Source organism: Lepidochelys olivacea (assembly GCF_965140295.1).
Source record: "Lepidochelys olivacea isolate rLepOli2 genome assembly, chromosome: 8".
NCBI lineage: Eukaryota > Metazoa > Chordata > Testudines > Cheloniidae > Lepidochelys > Lepidochelys olivacea.
In genome coordinates, this window is record NC_140418.1 from 46,541,258 (window position 1) to 46,555,339 (window position 14,082).

Sequence of the window (14,082 nt, forward strand, 5' to 3'; positions counted from 1 at the left end):
GATCAAGCATACAAGGAAAGAAAGAGCCAGGAAGGGAATGAAAAAATGAAGAGAAGGACGAGTGAAAGCAGAGGCGTACTTTGACTTCTATATTTGGAGGGGCAGCTCCAGCCAAGCCAACGAGGCCATGCGGGGAGAAGGGGGGCAAATGCCACACCTGCCCAAGGCTTGTGGTTTGGGGGGGCAGCACCCCACCTGCCCTCCCTGCCCCAAACTATGTCCTTCGCTGTGAAACCACGAAAGACGTGGGGCGTTAAAAATAAATGGATTTGGAGAAAGATTGCAAAAAACAACATACAAACACGGAATGCATCAGACGAAGTGAGCTGTAGCTCACGAAAGCTCATGCTCAAATAAATTGGTTAGTCTCTAAGGTGCCACAGGTACTCCTTTTCTTTATACAAACACTGTTTGAGTTATACGATGTGTGTATTCCCCCCCGCCCCATCCATGATCCCACCTGACTGCTCCCACCCCATTGGCTTGCCCCTTTTCCCCAAATGCTACCACCATTGCGTGCCCCAAAACACAACTTTCATAGGTCTACCTGCTGTAACTAGAGTCCCTCTCCGCCTTGGGTTAGAAAACTAGACGCAGCCACTCAGAAGGTAATTGTAGTTTGTAGCTAAGCCATGCTGTCTAAATCCCCTTCTGGTTTCTCCTCCTCTTTGTCTTTCCATTTCTTACCTGTTTTTCCCTTCCCCTATGGAGCAGGCAAGATTAACACACCCTAACAGAGCAAGGGGCTTTATACCTGGGAGGAGTTAACCTTTCCCTTTTGCAGTGTTTATCTCACTGCTCAGACATGTGTCCCGTGTGCTCCCTGGTAGAGACGCCCCAAACAGTCGCTGGGAGTCTGAGCACTGGAAGATCTGTCTTGTAAAGCTTGAATCAAAAGCAAACCAGCAGTCTGGAGGTAGGGGAAATGGGAGCATAGTTTGTCTACACTGAGAAATTGACAGGAATAATTTTTCTGAACGTACACAAACCCTTAGAGCTCATTGGCAAGGTGCTCTCATGACTCCTCTCAGCTCTGGGACCTTCACAGCTAAGCTTTTATTCAATTTAATACGTTTAGAATTAAATTCAATAGATGAATAAAAAGGAGAACGTTGGACTGGGAGTCCATCAAGGATCGTGTGTTGCCAACTTTTGTGAGTCTCCAAATAGTTGATGCTTGACTTAAAGCTCCAGCTCCTGGAATCAGGTGATTACATGAGAAATCTCATTTTTCTGTTCGTTTAAAAACAAGTTTCTTGCTCTCAGGGTTGCAGAGAAGCTGGAAAATGTGACCCAAATGTGCCCTCACGGCTTGAAAAAACAAAAGGCAAATACAAAGCACAAAAAGATTCTCTCTCATTTTTGGACATTTGGGGTTGGCAATACTGAAATGAGAGTGTTAGCTCAGCTGGTACGGGTGGTTTGGACTCCAGTTGACAGGTTCATTGTAGGTGTCTGGTGGTGACAATGAAGCAACTCTAAAGAAAAATATAGTTTAACCCTCCCCCCTGCTCCCAACAACCAAACTTCAGATCCACTGGACTTGAGCTCCAGTTACAATGTTTGGATCCATATTCAAATTTCCCTAGTGTGTAGTATTCATAACCATCCCTGCACCCAACACACTGTATTACAGCCTGGATCACCTAAGTTGTACCTATATTCATAACATACACTCCCCCACATTCCTTACATACCAGCATACACAAACCCTCCTAGCTTTTGAGGCAGCGTGATCTGCTGCGGCTTCTGTAAGGTTAGAATCTAGGAAGCTCCTGAGTGCTAATCTTTGCTCTGCCACAGATGTGCTTGATTCCTTGGATATGTTATGTGACCACTGTCTCCTGTGAGAAGTGCTGATAACACTGATCTACCTCACAGGGGGGTTGAGAGGTGTCATTAGTTAGTATTGTCAGGTGGTCCGGAGTGGCTCATGAGTGGGTACCAACCTCAGGGCAGACTGTTACAAATCAGACCCCATCCTGTGCTCATTCCATCCCCGCTCCCTCTGTCGCTTGCTCTCCCCACCCTCACTCACTCACTTATTTTCACCTGGCTGGCTCAGGGGGCTGGGGTGTGGGAGGGGTTAAGGCTCCGGCTAGGGGTATGGGCTCTGGGGTGGGGTCAGAAATGAGGAGTTCAGAGTGCAGGAGGGGGCTCCAGTCTGAGGCAGTGGGTTGGGATGCAAGAGGGAGTGAGGTCTCCAGCTGGGGGTGCAAGCTCTGAGGTGGGGCCAGGGATGAGGGATGAGGGGTGCAGGAGCGGGTTCTGGGCTGGGGCTGAGGGGTTCAGAGTACAGGAGGGGGCTCCAGGCTGGGGCAGGGGAATGTGGGGGGGAGTGAAGGCTTTGACGGGGGGCAAGGGCTCTAGGGTGGGGCTGGGAATGAAGGGTTTGGGGTGCAGGAGGGTGCTCCAGGCTGGGATCGAGGGGTTTGTAGTGTGGGAGGGGGATCAGGGCTGGGGCAGAGGGTTGGGTCCTGGGAGGGGGTCGGGGTGTAGGCTCTGGGCGGCGCTTACCTCAAGCAGCTCCCGGAAGCAGCCAACATGTCCCGCCCTCCAGCTCCTCCGCGGAGGTGCAGTCAGGCGGCTCTGTGTGCTGCCCTGTCCGCAGGCACTGCCCCCGCAGTTCTCATTGGCTGTGGTTCCCAGCCAATGGGAGCTGCGGGGGCAGTGCTTGGGGTGAGGGTAGTGTGCAGAGCCCCTGGCTGCCCCTACACATGGGAGCCGGAGAGGGCACATGCTAGTTGCTTCCCGGGAGCTGCGTGGCGCCGACCAGAGCCACCAGGATCCCCTTTTGATCGGGTGTTCCAGTCGAAAACCGCACATCTGCTCACCCTAAGCTATGCATTTTTCAGTGTTCAGTGAGGCCTAGGGGCCTTGGTGTGAGCTGGCATCTGGTCTGCTAGCGTCACAAGTGTCTGAACAGCACTCTGCTAATATAACGCTCTGTATAAGTGCACAGTCATTTTAGTTTCCTAGATGTAGGTGGAACTGCCCTTTACACAGTACAATGCACCATTCGGGACATGTACTCCCCTCTATAAGCCAATTCCTAGGAAGCACAAGGATGTGATTCCACCTTCCAAGAGAAGTCATTCACATCACAGGTTTTTAAAGTTGACAGTTTTTATGAGGAGACGCGATCACTTTTTTTTTACTTTCCTCTATGACCTCACTGGTGTGCCTGGTAACACGTCGACAAATAGAAAGATACTGTTCTTATCCCCGGGAGTGGGAAGAACGCCCAAAGAATCACTGGGGCAAGAAGCTCGGTGGGGGTGGGGGAGGGCGGCGGAGCATGTTAGGGAGAAAAACACTTAGCAGCAGGAGACATGCAGACCTAGAAAATGTAGGGATTTTAACAACCTGTTCCTGTTCTTTTCCCGACAAGAACAAGCACAGGAGTGGGGCGGGCCTGGGGTGCGAAGCTCTGGAAGGAAGCTTAAGGCAATATAGGGGAAGAGGCAGCAGGGCCCGGGTGTGATGTGGGGGGGCCCAGGGAGGCAGCAGGGGCTAAGGACAATGGGTGGGGAGCCCAGGGAGGTATCAGGAGCCAGGGCAATGGGGAGGATGGGCAGGGTTCTGGGGGAGGCAGTGGGTACCAAGGCTGCCAAAATACAAGTTCTCCCAGGGCACCATTTCCCCTAAAGCTGGCCCTGAGCAAGCATAGTATCACAGGATTGGAAGGGACCTCAAGAGGTCCAGTCCCCTGGACTCATGGCAGGACTAAGTATTATCTTGGCCAGGGGAGGGCAAACTTTTTGGCCTGAGGGCTGCATCAGGTTTCTGAAATTGTAGGGAGGGCTGGTTAGGGGAGGCTGTGCCTTTCCAAACAGCCAAGCGTGGCCCAGCCCCTGCCTCCATCCAACTCCCCCTGCTTCTCGCCCCCTGGGAGCTCCCCCGGGACTCATGCCCCATCCACCCACTCCCTGTCCCCTGACCACCCCCGGATCCCCTGCCCCTGACTGCCCCCCACCGCCCCATCCAACCTCCCCTCCTTCCTGACCCCCCCCCCCCGGGACCCCTGCCCCATCCAACCACCCCTTCTCCCTGTTCCCTGACCGTCCCCAGAACTCCTGCCCCTGACTGCTCCCCGCCGCCCCATCCACCCCCCCTTCCTGATTGTCCCCCCTACCCCTGTCCCCATGCAACCCCCCTGTTCCCTGCCCTCTGACCGCCCCGACCCCTATCCACACCCCTGACCACCCCGCAAACTCCCCTGCCCTCTATCCAAACCCCTGCTCCCTGCCCCCTTACCACACTGCCTGGAACACCGGTGGCTGGTGGGGCTACAGCTGCATCGCACAGAGCACCGGGACAGGCAGCTGCGGCTCTGCAGCCCCGCTGCCCAGAGTATTGCACCGACAGTGCAGTGAGCTGAGGCTGCGGGGGAGGGGCCGGGGACTAGCCTCCCGGGCCAGGAGCTCAGGGACTGGGCAGGAGGGTCCCGCAGGCCAGATATGGCCCACGGGCCGTAGTTTGCCCACCTCATCTAGACCATCCCTGAGAGGTGTTTGTCCAACCTGTTCTGAAAAATCTTCAATGATGGAGATTCAACAACCTCCCTAGGCAATTTATTCCAGTGTTTAACCACCCTGACAGTTAGGAAGTTTCTCCTAATGTCCAACCTAAACCGCCCTTGCAGCAATTTAAGCCCATTACTTCTTGTCCTATCCTCAGATGTTAAGAAGAACAATTCTTCTCCCTCTTCCTTGTAACAACCTTTTATTTAGGTACTTGAAAACTGTTATGTGCCCTCTCAGACTTTTTTCTGATATATATTTGAAATATATACGAAATATTTATAATTTTTCTGAAAAATATTCCCTTTTCCAGACTAAACAAACCCATTTTTTCAGTCTTTCCTCATGGGTCATGTTTTCTAGACCTTTAATCATTTTTGTTGCTCTTCTCTGAACGGTCTCCAATTTGTCCACATCTGTCCTGAAATGTGGCACCCAGAAGTGGACACAATATTCCAGTTGAGGCCTAATCAGAGTAGAAGAATTACTTCTCGTGTCTTGCTTACAACACTCCTGCTAATACATCTGTAGCGGGGTGATTACCCTGCCTCAACTCTGAAGGGGTTAAAGCAGCCCTGGAGAGGACTGCAGCTGGGGAAAAGCTAGGCTGACTGGGGGAAGCAGCCATAGCTGGCCTTATAAGAGGGCTGTGGGCCAGAAGCTGGAGGAGTCTCACTGTAGCCCTGGAGAGGGAAGGGCTAGGTGTCTGGGAGCACGGCACGGCACGGCACGGCTGGGGAAAGGCAAAGGGAGCTGGGGAGCTCCAGCCTGGTAAACCCCTAGGCTGCAGGCCTTGGTAAAGACCCAGAAAGGTACTGGGGCTGCAGAGGGGCAGCATGGGAATAGGCAGAGGTAGCTGGTCCTAACTGCTTGCCAATGATGAGTGGCTATTACACTGCAGTCTGCCCCAGTGAGAGGGGCTGGATGACGACTGGCAGTAGCCACTGAGGCAAGGTGTGTTTAGAGGGTTGGGGGTTCCCCTGGGAGGGGAGACCCAGAGTGTGGGGGTACTGCTGGGGCAGAACCCCAGGGTAAAGGGCACCAGGGTCCGGAAGGGACACAGGGCCAGCGGCAGGTGAGACACCAGCCTGCAGAGGGTGCGCCGAAGGCTGGAAAGAGCTAGTTCCCAGATGACCAGCAGGAGGCGCTGCACCAGTGAGTCGTTGCCTCGCTACAACATCCTAGAATTATGATCTATTTTTTTTTGCAACAGCGTTACACTGTTGACTCATATTTAGCTTGTGATCCACTATGACCCCCAGATCCCTTTCCGCAGTACTCCTTCCTAGGCTGCCATTTCCCATTTTGTATGTGTGCAACTGATTGTTCCTTATTAAGTGGAATACTTTGCATTTGTCCTTATTGAATTTCATCCTGTTTACTTCAGACCATTTCTCCAGTTTGTTCAGATAATTTTGAATTTTAATCCTATCCTCCAAAGCACTTGCAACCTCTCCCAGCTTGGTATCGTCCTCAAACTTTATAAGTGTACTCTGTATGCCATTTTCTAAATAACTGATGAAGATATTGAACAGAACCAGACCCAGAGCTGATCCCTGCAGGTCCCCATTCATTATGCCCTTCCAGCATGAGTGTGAACCACTGATAACTACACTCTGGGAATGGTTTTCCAACTAGTTTTGCACCCACCTTATAGTAGCTCCATCTAGGTTGCATTTCCCTAGTTTGTTTATAAGAAGGACATGTGAGGCAGTATCAAAAGTTTTACTAAAGTCAAGATATACCACATCTACTGCTTTCCCCCCCATCCACAAAGCTTTCTTTGACAGGGTAACAAGCCATCAGGTTGGTTTGACACACTTTGTTCTTGACAAATCCATGCTGACTGTTACTTATCACCTTATTATTATCTAGATGTTTGCAAATTGATTGCTCTGTGGGGCTGGGGCATGCGCGATCCATCAGGCACATAGGAGCTATGGGGGGCTGGAGCATGCTCCGTGCAGATGGAACTGTCAGAGGTTTAGCTGCCAAAATCTAAAAAGTCTTTACAGAGCATGCTGTTGCAGAGATTTTTCAAAGGCTTATAACTTGGGTGGTTTTTTGTAGGGGTAGCAAAAGGAACATCACTGGCTGCCGGGTGACCCCCTGCCAAATTGTAAGTTCTTATTCCAACACACCAGGGTGCTAGATCTGCTCAACAAAACAGTTGTAAGAATTTTTTAACCTGAGCAAAACAACGTATGTTTCACCAACCTCATTATGAGAAAGAGCTTGAACTGTTTGGGCTGACGTTTTCTAAGGAAAGTTCAGACACCCCAAATGGAAAATATCAGTCAAAATAGTTAAAGGTGGGCAAAGCAAGAAGCAACTGAAAGCAGGGTCTTATAAAGGAAAGCATCGGGCAACCTTAACTACAGGCTGTTTCTACCTTTCAGTCTTGGAGAGAAAAGCTTGAAAGAGTGACACAAGTACGTCCTAAAATCTCAGAAGGCAAATGAAACACCCCAAATTTATTATGAAAAAAAAAATCTATAGATTTTTTTTTAAGCCAACCTCATGATTTTTTGGGGGTGGGGCAATTTAAGATTTTTGAACATCTGGTTTTGGTGATCGTGAGGTTCGTCCCAGCAGCCTTTCCCCAGAGTTGAATTTGAAATAACATTGATCTCCCGTCTTTGGACCCAACAATGCTATCTCCTGTCAGATTGAGTGTGACAACATTTGGGGGCCTAGCATGTAGAGTAGCAGAACTAAGGTGTGAGGGAATCATCCTTTTTTGACCTTTATATACAGCTAATTATTGCTCCTTATGGTAGCAAGCAGGGCCGGCCTTTCGTGGGTGACTGCCCAGGGCACAGTGGTAGGGGGGGCACGGTTGCAGGCCTGGGATGCGAGGCAGCAGAAAGGAGCTCGGGGCAACTGGAGGGAGGCAGTGGGGCAAGGGGTGATGGGGAGCCCAGGAAGGCAGCGGGGGCTAGGGGCGATGTGGTGGGTGGGTGCATGGGGATCCCGAGGGGCGCCAGGGGGGCCAAAGTACAAGTTTGCCCAGGTGCCATTTTCCCTAAGGCCAGCCTGGCAGCTAGGGTCATTTGGGGGAAGAATTCAAGGAATCAACAGATTTTAACGTTGGTCATACATCCAAGAGGCTTTAAATAAAATCAATGGGCAAAACTGCCAGTTCAAACAGAATCAGGAGTTTAGTTTGGGTCTTGCGTACCTCCAGAGCTACCATGGCAATGAGGCCCACAAGCTGCTATATAAACAAACCTTATAAAGCTGGCACTGGATAAAAGAAAAGCAATCTACAGGACATGCAAGAGAGGCTTTCATTGTCCATACAGCAGCAACCTTGGCTTGTAAATGGTTTGTACACAGCACATATTCTGTGCAACTCTGCTGAAATATCTCATTAAGGCCAAAAGTCAAAAAGAAGACTAGCTGTGTGTATGAACAAAGAACATTAGCAGCTATGCTAGAATTGATACACTATTTTTTAAAATGTAAACTATAAACCCTTGCGTTTAAAGGCATAATCCAACCAGTAAGGGACAGATTTTTCAAAGGAGCTCAACTCCATTTACACACCAGAGTAAGTGGCCAGATTTTCAGAAGAATTTAGCCTGTTGGGCACTGAGCATTAATGAAAATCTGGCCAGATTTGGGGTGCAGGGGTGAGGACTGAAGGGTGGAGCCAGGAATGAGCGGTTCAGGGTGTGGGAGGGGGCTCTGGGCTGGGGGTGCAGGCTCTGGGGTAGGGCTGGGAATGAGGGGTTTGGGGTGCAGAAAGGGGCTCTGGGTTTGAGGGGGGCTCAAGGCTGGGGCAGGAGATTGGGGAACAGGGTTGGGGCGTGGGCTTACCTCTGGTGGCTCCCAGTCAGCAGCACAGCAGGGGTGCAGAGGCAGGCTTCCCTCCTGTCCTGGCCCCGAGGCCTGCTCTGCGGCCTGGAAGCGGTCAGCAGCAGGTCCGGCTCCTAGGTGGAGGCATGCAAGTGGCTCTGCGCGGCTCTCACCTACAGCCACTGCCCTCCCCCGCCCCCAACTCCCTTTGGCCGGTTTCCGGTCAATGGAAGTGTGGAGCTGGTGCTTGGAGCGGGATAGTGGAGTCCCGTGGTCCCCCCGCCTAGGTGCCAGACCTGCTGCTGACCACTTCCGGGGCACAGCGCGGTGTCAAAACAGGCAGGGACTAGCCTGCCTTAGCCAGGCAGCACTGCTGATGGGACTTTTAACGGACCGGTTGGCGGTGCTGACCAGAGCCGCTGCGACCCAGTGCCTTACATTCTGCGACCCCCAGTACTGGATCGTGACCCACAGTTTGAAAACCACTGGTATAGATCATGCCATGGCTCCTGCCAATATCTTTAAGTGGGGAGGGTTGCCTTAATAACAGACATTACCACTGATTATTTGGAAGCCTGTATAGCAGTGGTGGGCAACCTGCAGCCCATGGGCCGCACACGGCCTATCAGGGAAATCCGCTGGTGGACCACTAGACAGTTTTGTTTACGTTGACTGTCTGCAGCTCCCAGTGGCCGCACTTTGCTGGAAGTGGTGCTGGATACTGATTAGGGAGAAGAGATTCTTCTGCCTGGGAGCCCAGGGTTGCTCCTAGGTGCTCTCTCATGAGAGGGTACATTGCAGGAAAGTCTCATTAGGCTGCCTGGGGAGATGGAGCAGAATTTGGAAAGCAGCAGCGGTGCTGGAAGATCCTCAGTGGGGAAGCACTCGAGTAGGCCATTCCTGTCGAAAGCATTGCCTCACACCGGAGAGTCACATGAATATTTGTTGTGTCTCTGTACAGCCCCTCGCACAATGGAGGGCCTGGTGCATGATGAGTTCCTAGATGCTAGGGTGAAATAAATCTTCCCTTCTGAGATCATCATCATCTGGTTAATAAGAGAAATAGAGGAATGGGAGACCCAGCCCTTACTGCAGTCAGCGAGTTATTATGCCTGCAACATTACCATCCACTCCCCCTAGAAACAATATATTCTAAAGTTCCCACGTTTCAGCCCCTACTATTAAAATCCACATTTGCAGTGTACAGCAGTCAGCACATCATTATGTTGTGTCCATTGTAAACTTGATATTAGGCCTTTCAAGATGTTCCCAGCTTGTTATATACATATTAGGACATCCCCAAGGGTCTGCTGTGTTGGCTTAATGTCTTGGGGTTTTTCTTCCCTCTTCAAGTAGGAGAATGGGCTAGATTGCTGAAGCCATCCCTGTGCATATAATAAACCTATTTCTTATATTGCACTTTTCATCAATAGATCTCAAAGCACTGCACATTCTTTATTGTACTAAGCATATCACATTTTTGATACTTCTCAGGTGCCAAACAAATAGGAAACCCCTGTGACGGTGCACCCCATAAGTCTTTCTGGAAATATGCTTATGAATGTATATATGACATAACTGGAATATGTTTTATGCTACATATGTCATGTAACATATCTCTGTAAAGGTTATGATCTACTGAATTTATTCATCCTATTTGTATGCATGTGTCATTATTGTATTTGAAGTTATGAATATTGGCTGTATACATGTTTGATTTTAAATAGCCTTAGTAAGACATTTGATCAGCTTCTTTAGAAAGGAATTTGCAATCAAGGAGCACTTAAAGGGCAATGGATCTTGAAAGGCTCCAATCCACATAAGAAGTCTGCATGAGGACATTCAAGGTAGCATGTGAACAATGGCTGCTACCTGTAAGAACTGAGTCATGCATGGGCATGTGACTTGCCCAGGTGATTCCAAAACTCCATCTTGGAGCTGGACTTTGCACAGGAGAGAGAAGGGGGTCTCCACCCACAAAAGAAAATCTATTTAAGCCCATGGGGACCCCTCCATTTTGTCTTCAGCTGGCTAAAGAAAGAGCCTCTCCACCCCTAAGGATACCTGAAAGAAACTGGAACAAAGGACAGTAACTATAGGGGGTATGAGTGGTTGCTGGACCCAGACTAGAAGGAGACTAGTCTGTAAAAGGAAGCTTACTGGAACTCCTCTGAGGGTGAGGTTTTTTCTGTATTCAGTTTTCTTACCGTATTAGACATAGACTTGCTTGTTCTATTCTATTTTACTTTGTAATTCACTTTGTTCTGTCTGTTACTACTTGGAACTACTTAAATCCTACTTTCTGTATCTAATAAAATCACTTATTAATTAACCCAGAGTATGTATTAATACCTGGGGGGTGGGAGGAGGGGAACAGCTGTGCATATCTCTTTATCAGTGTTATAGAGGGCAAACAATTTATGAGTTTACCCTGTATAAGCTTTATACAGGGTAAAACAGATTTATTTGGGGTTTGGACTCCATTGGGAGTTGGGCATCTGAGTGTTAAAGACAGGAACACTTCTTAAGCTGCTTTCAATTAAGCCTACAGCTGTTAGGGGATGTGGTTCAGACCTGGGTCTGGGTTTGCAGCAGGCAAGTCCCAAGCTGCCAGGGCAGGAAAGCAAGGACAGAAGTAGTCTTGGCACATCAGCTGGCAGCCTCAAGGGGATTTCTGTGATCCAACCCGTCACAACCCCCCTATTTTTAAAAAAAACAAACTCTTCCAGGTCTCCTTTCTCCACCATGACCAAACAAATCATGGCACCAATCCAAGTTTAAATAACCCACCTTCACCAGTGTCTTTGCACTCTGGATTTCTTCAGGGCTGCTGTTTCTTGTTTATTCATAATCACATGGTTTATGTATATGTGATTGGGGCCAAACATGCAGAATATCTTTTCCCAGGCACTCCCCATATATAACCTGCCTACTCACTGTGGCCAAAAAGAGGCTGGCTCAGCTGAGAAAATGAATTCCAGCTGCATTTCTGATTTTATCCCATCCCCTAAGGTCTGTTCCATTGTGGTTCTTGAAAGTTCACTGTTGGGGTGAAAGATCTAATGTTTTTTCTTTAGTTTCACTGGCACTATATTTGGATCTCTCATTCTAACTCCTCCTTGGATGAGTAATTCTCATTTCTATCCAGAAGCAGGAAGGGTCTTGCTTTTCTATTCTCTGATGGCTGTTTACTCAGATGCTTCATGCATTTTCTCCTTTTGATAATATGTGCTGCCTAGAGGCAGCCCTGCTTTATGCCTTGTTGGCATTTTGCAGGCAAGCATTTACTTGCTTCACTGGGAAACATTTTTTTTTAAGTAAAGGGGAGCAATGCAATGTCATCTCCTCCCAGACTGTTATGGGATGATGGGCCATGGTTACCACTTCGAGCTATTGGGTCACTGGTACTAGATTGCTGGCTGACATACCAAAGGGACGAAAATGGCTTTAACCCGGGTTGCATTTCTTCTGCCAGAATTAGGAGATGTTCACTTCCATTTACTCTGAACTAGGTACTGGGGCCTTTTCTCAAAAGCAGATCAGAGGAGGAGATGGAAAAGACTAATTGTCACTGATAGGTGGAGCCAGCTGACAGCCAGAGCAGCATTTAAATGTCCAAAGCAGGCATGCCATTTAACCAATAGCGTATTAGATTTTAGCCATCACTTACTTCATGGTCCAAATGTATCCCTAGTACAAGTGCATTCACTTCAGTGGCAGTACAGAGAGGAATGCATATAGCTCAGTGACATGCACTCAGGATCCATTGAACTTTGGCAATGATTTGTCGTAAATGCCAAATCACTTTGCAAGCTCCCATGCTTTGTAACCCATGTTAATATAGTACGTCTCTCGAGAGGCTGGTTTGCTTGAGAGATTCATGCGCCTGTTGCAGTTTCTAGCTATATTCCCGTGCCTCAAGCAGTCACGGCACATGGCTTTAGTTTGAGCAGTCATGTGTTTGTACTGATATTTGACCCATCCGTGATATTCAATAGACTTGTATGGAATCCCCTGTGACTTTCAATCAGGCCTCCTCCATTGCACAGCACCAAGGTTTGCTTGCTCTGATATTGCTAAAAATCAAGTGAGCCTTGAAAGACAACCCCTGTTTAAACATTATAAGCGCCTGCTCCAAAGCCGAAGTGAAATCAATGGGAATCTTTCCATTGACTTCACTAGGGTTGCCAGTTTTGGTTGGCTGTATTCCTGGAGGTTCCATCACCTGACCTAACCTTTAATTAAAGACTAATCTTTAATTCCTGGTGAATCCAGGACAATCCAGGCGGGCTGGCAACCCTAACTTCAACAGGCACTGGGGCAGAACTTAACTGTGCAATCAAGAACGGGCTGCAGGACTACAAGAGATGAAGGGTGCAGCGGCGTTTCCATTGTAAACTGTATTCAAAAGCTTCATACCACTCTTCAGCTGCAAGAATTTTGCCACCCATTGATACTTCGTGCAGGCGGTCTTGGGTCTCACTTCAGTGCATGACTCTTTTTAAGGGGTGGATGAGATTCTGCTACAACTGCAAAATAGAGGCATTAAAAAAAGGTTTCCACTGATTCTTGGGCAGAGAATAATGTTCTGCAGCCTCGCATTGCAGATGTATTGCTGCCCCTGGCTTTCCTCCATTAACTCAGTTGGGCCCGAGAAAGCAATAGAGCACTTTCTCAGCTGGTGTAAATCACTTCAGCGGCGCGAAACCAATTTCCACCAGCTGAGGAGCTGGCCCATTATCTGGGCTGCATCCTTGAGCAAATAACTTGCGAGTCTCATGACACTGCACGCTATGGGGAAATAATACACGCTGGCAAAGTACTAAGAAAGACTGAGCCATGGCCAAAGTAGGAGTGAGGCAAACAGTGGTCGGGGCAACAGTGAAGCACAGATAAGCCCATGGGTTTTGTAGCCTTGAGGCCATTGGCAGCACTACAGCTGGGCAAATATAGCAAACACTTATGGTAATTCATGTGAACTTCTAAATAGGCCTTGCATTGATAATGGAGGTAATGGAGGGGGTTCCTCTACCGGTGCCCCCCCCTCTGCTTATCAGAGAAATATGTAGCAAAGGAGAAAGGTTTTAGGTAAGAAGACATTTGCTGACACACTGTAGTATCTGTTGGATAGTAAACTCAGTGGCCAGACGTATCTCGGGTTTCAGGTCTATACCTCATACACAATGTGATGCTGATTGCTCACAATGAGCCATCAGAATCATGACCCATCGTGCAGACGGGTGAGTCACTAGAAAATGATGTCAAACCCATCCTCTAACGAGGTGACCACCATAATGCATGCCCAAAGATTTTTCAACAGTAAGTTACCAATGTTCAGAAACCTCTTCTCTCAGGTGGACAGAGCCTTTGTGAAAAGAGGCCCTTGCTACAACAGAGATCTTCTATGTGTAATGTACTGAAACCAGCTACTCAGAGACTGAAACTGATGTCCATTTACTGACAACAGAAAGTGAATCAGAGGATGAAAACAATTAAGGTACAAATGGAAGACTCCAGCGTGGTTCCTAGAACATCACTCAGAAATGCTTTGAAGCAATAAACCATGGGGAAACACTGGGACAGTTAGAAAAACGAAAGACCTTGCAGCTACAGAGTGCTTACGTACCTGTGTAATGAGTGCTGTGTGTACATTCTGTTAGTGGCGTCTTATACAGAAAATATTTGGGCATCTGTGATGTTATTGACATGAACTGGGACTGTATAGTTCATTGTTGCAACCAAAGTCCTGTAGTGACAC

The 14,082-nt window shown here is 48.7% G+C and overlaps 1 protein-coding gene across 3 annotated transcripts in view; it reads right to left on the bottom strand.

Annotated features, from left to right (window-relative positions):
* LOC311525168 (dimethylaniline monooxygenase [N-oxide-forming] 2-like) overlaps positions 1 to 2,581 on the bottom strand; it is a 29,089-nt gene extending 26,508 nt beyond the window's left edge. Inside the window, exon 1 of one of the 3 annotated variants that reach the window (XM_084637037.1) lies at positions 2,518 to 2,581. The gene's annotated coding sequence lies outside the window, so the exon portion shown is untranslated. The other 2 variants (XM_084637035.1, XM_084637036.1) reach the window with 2 other exon arrangements.
* Positions 2,582 to 14,082: the final 11,501 nt, after the last annotated feature.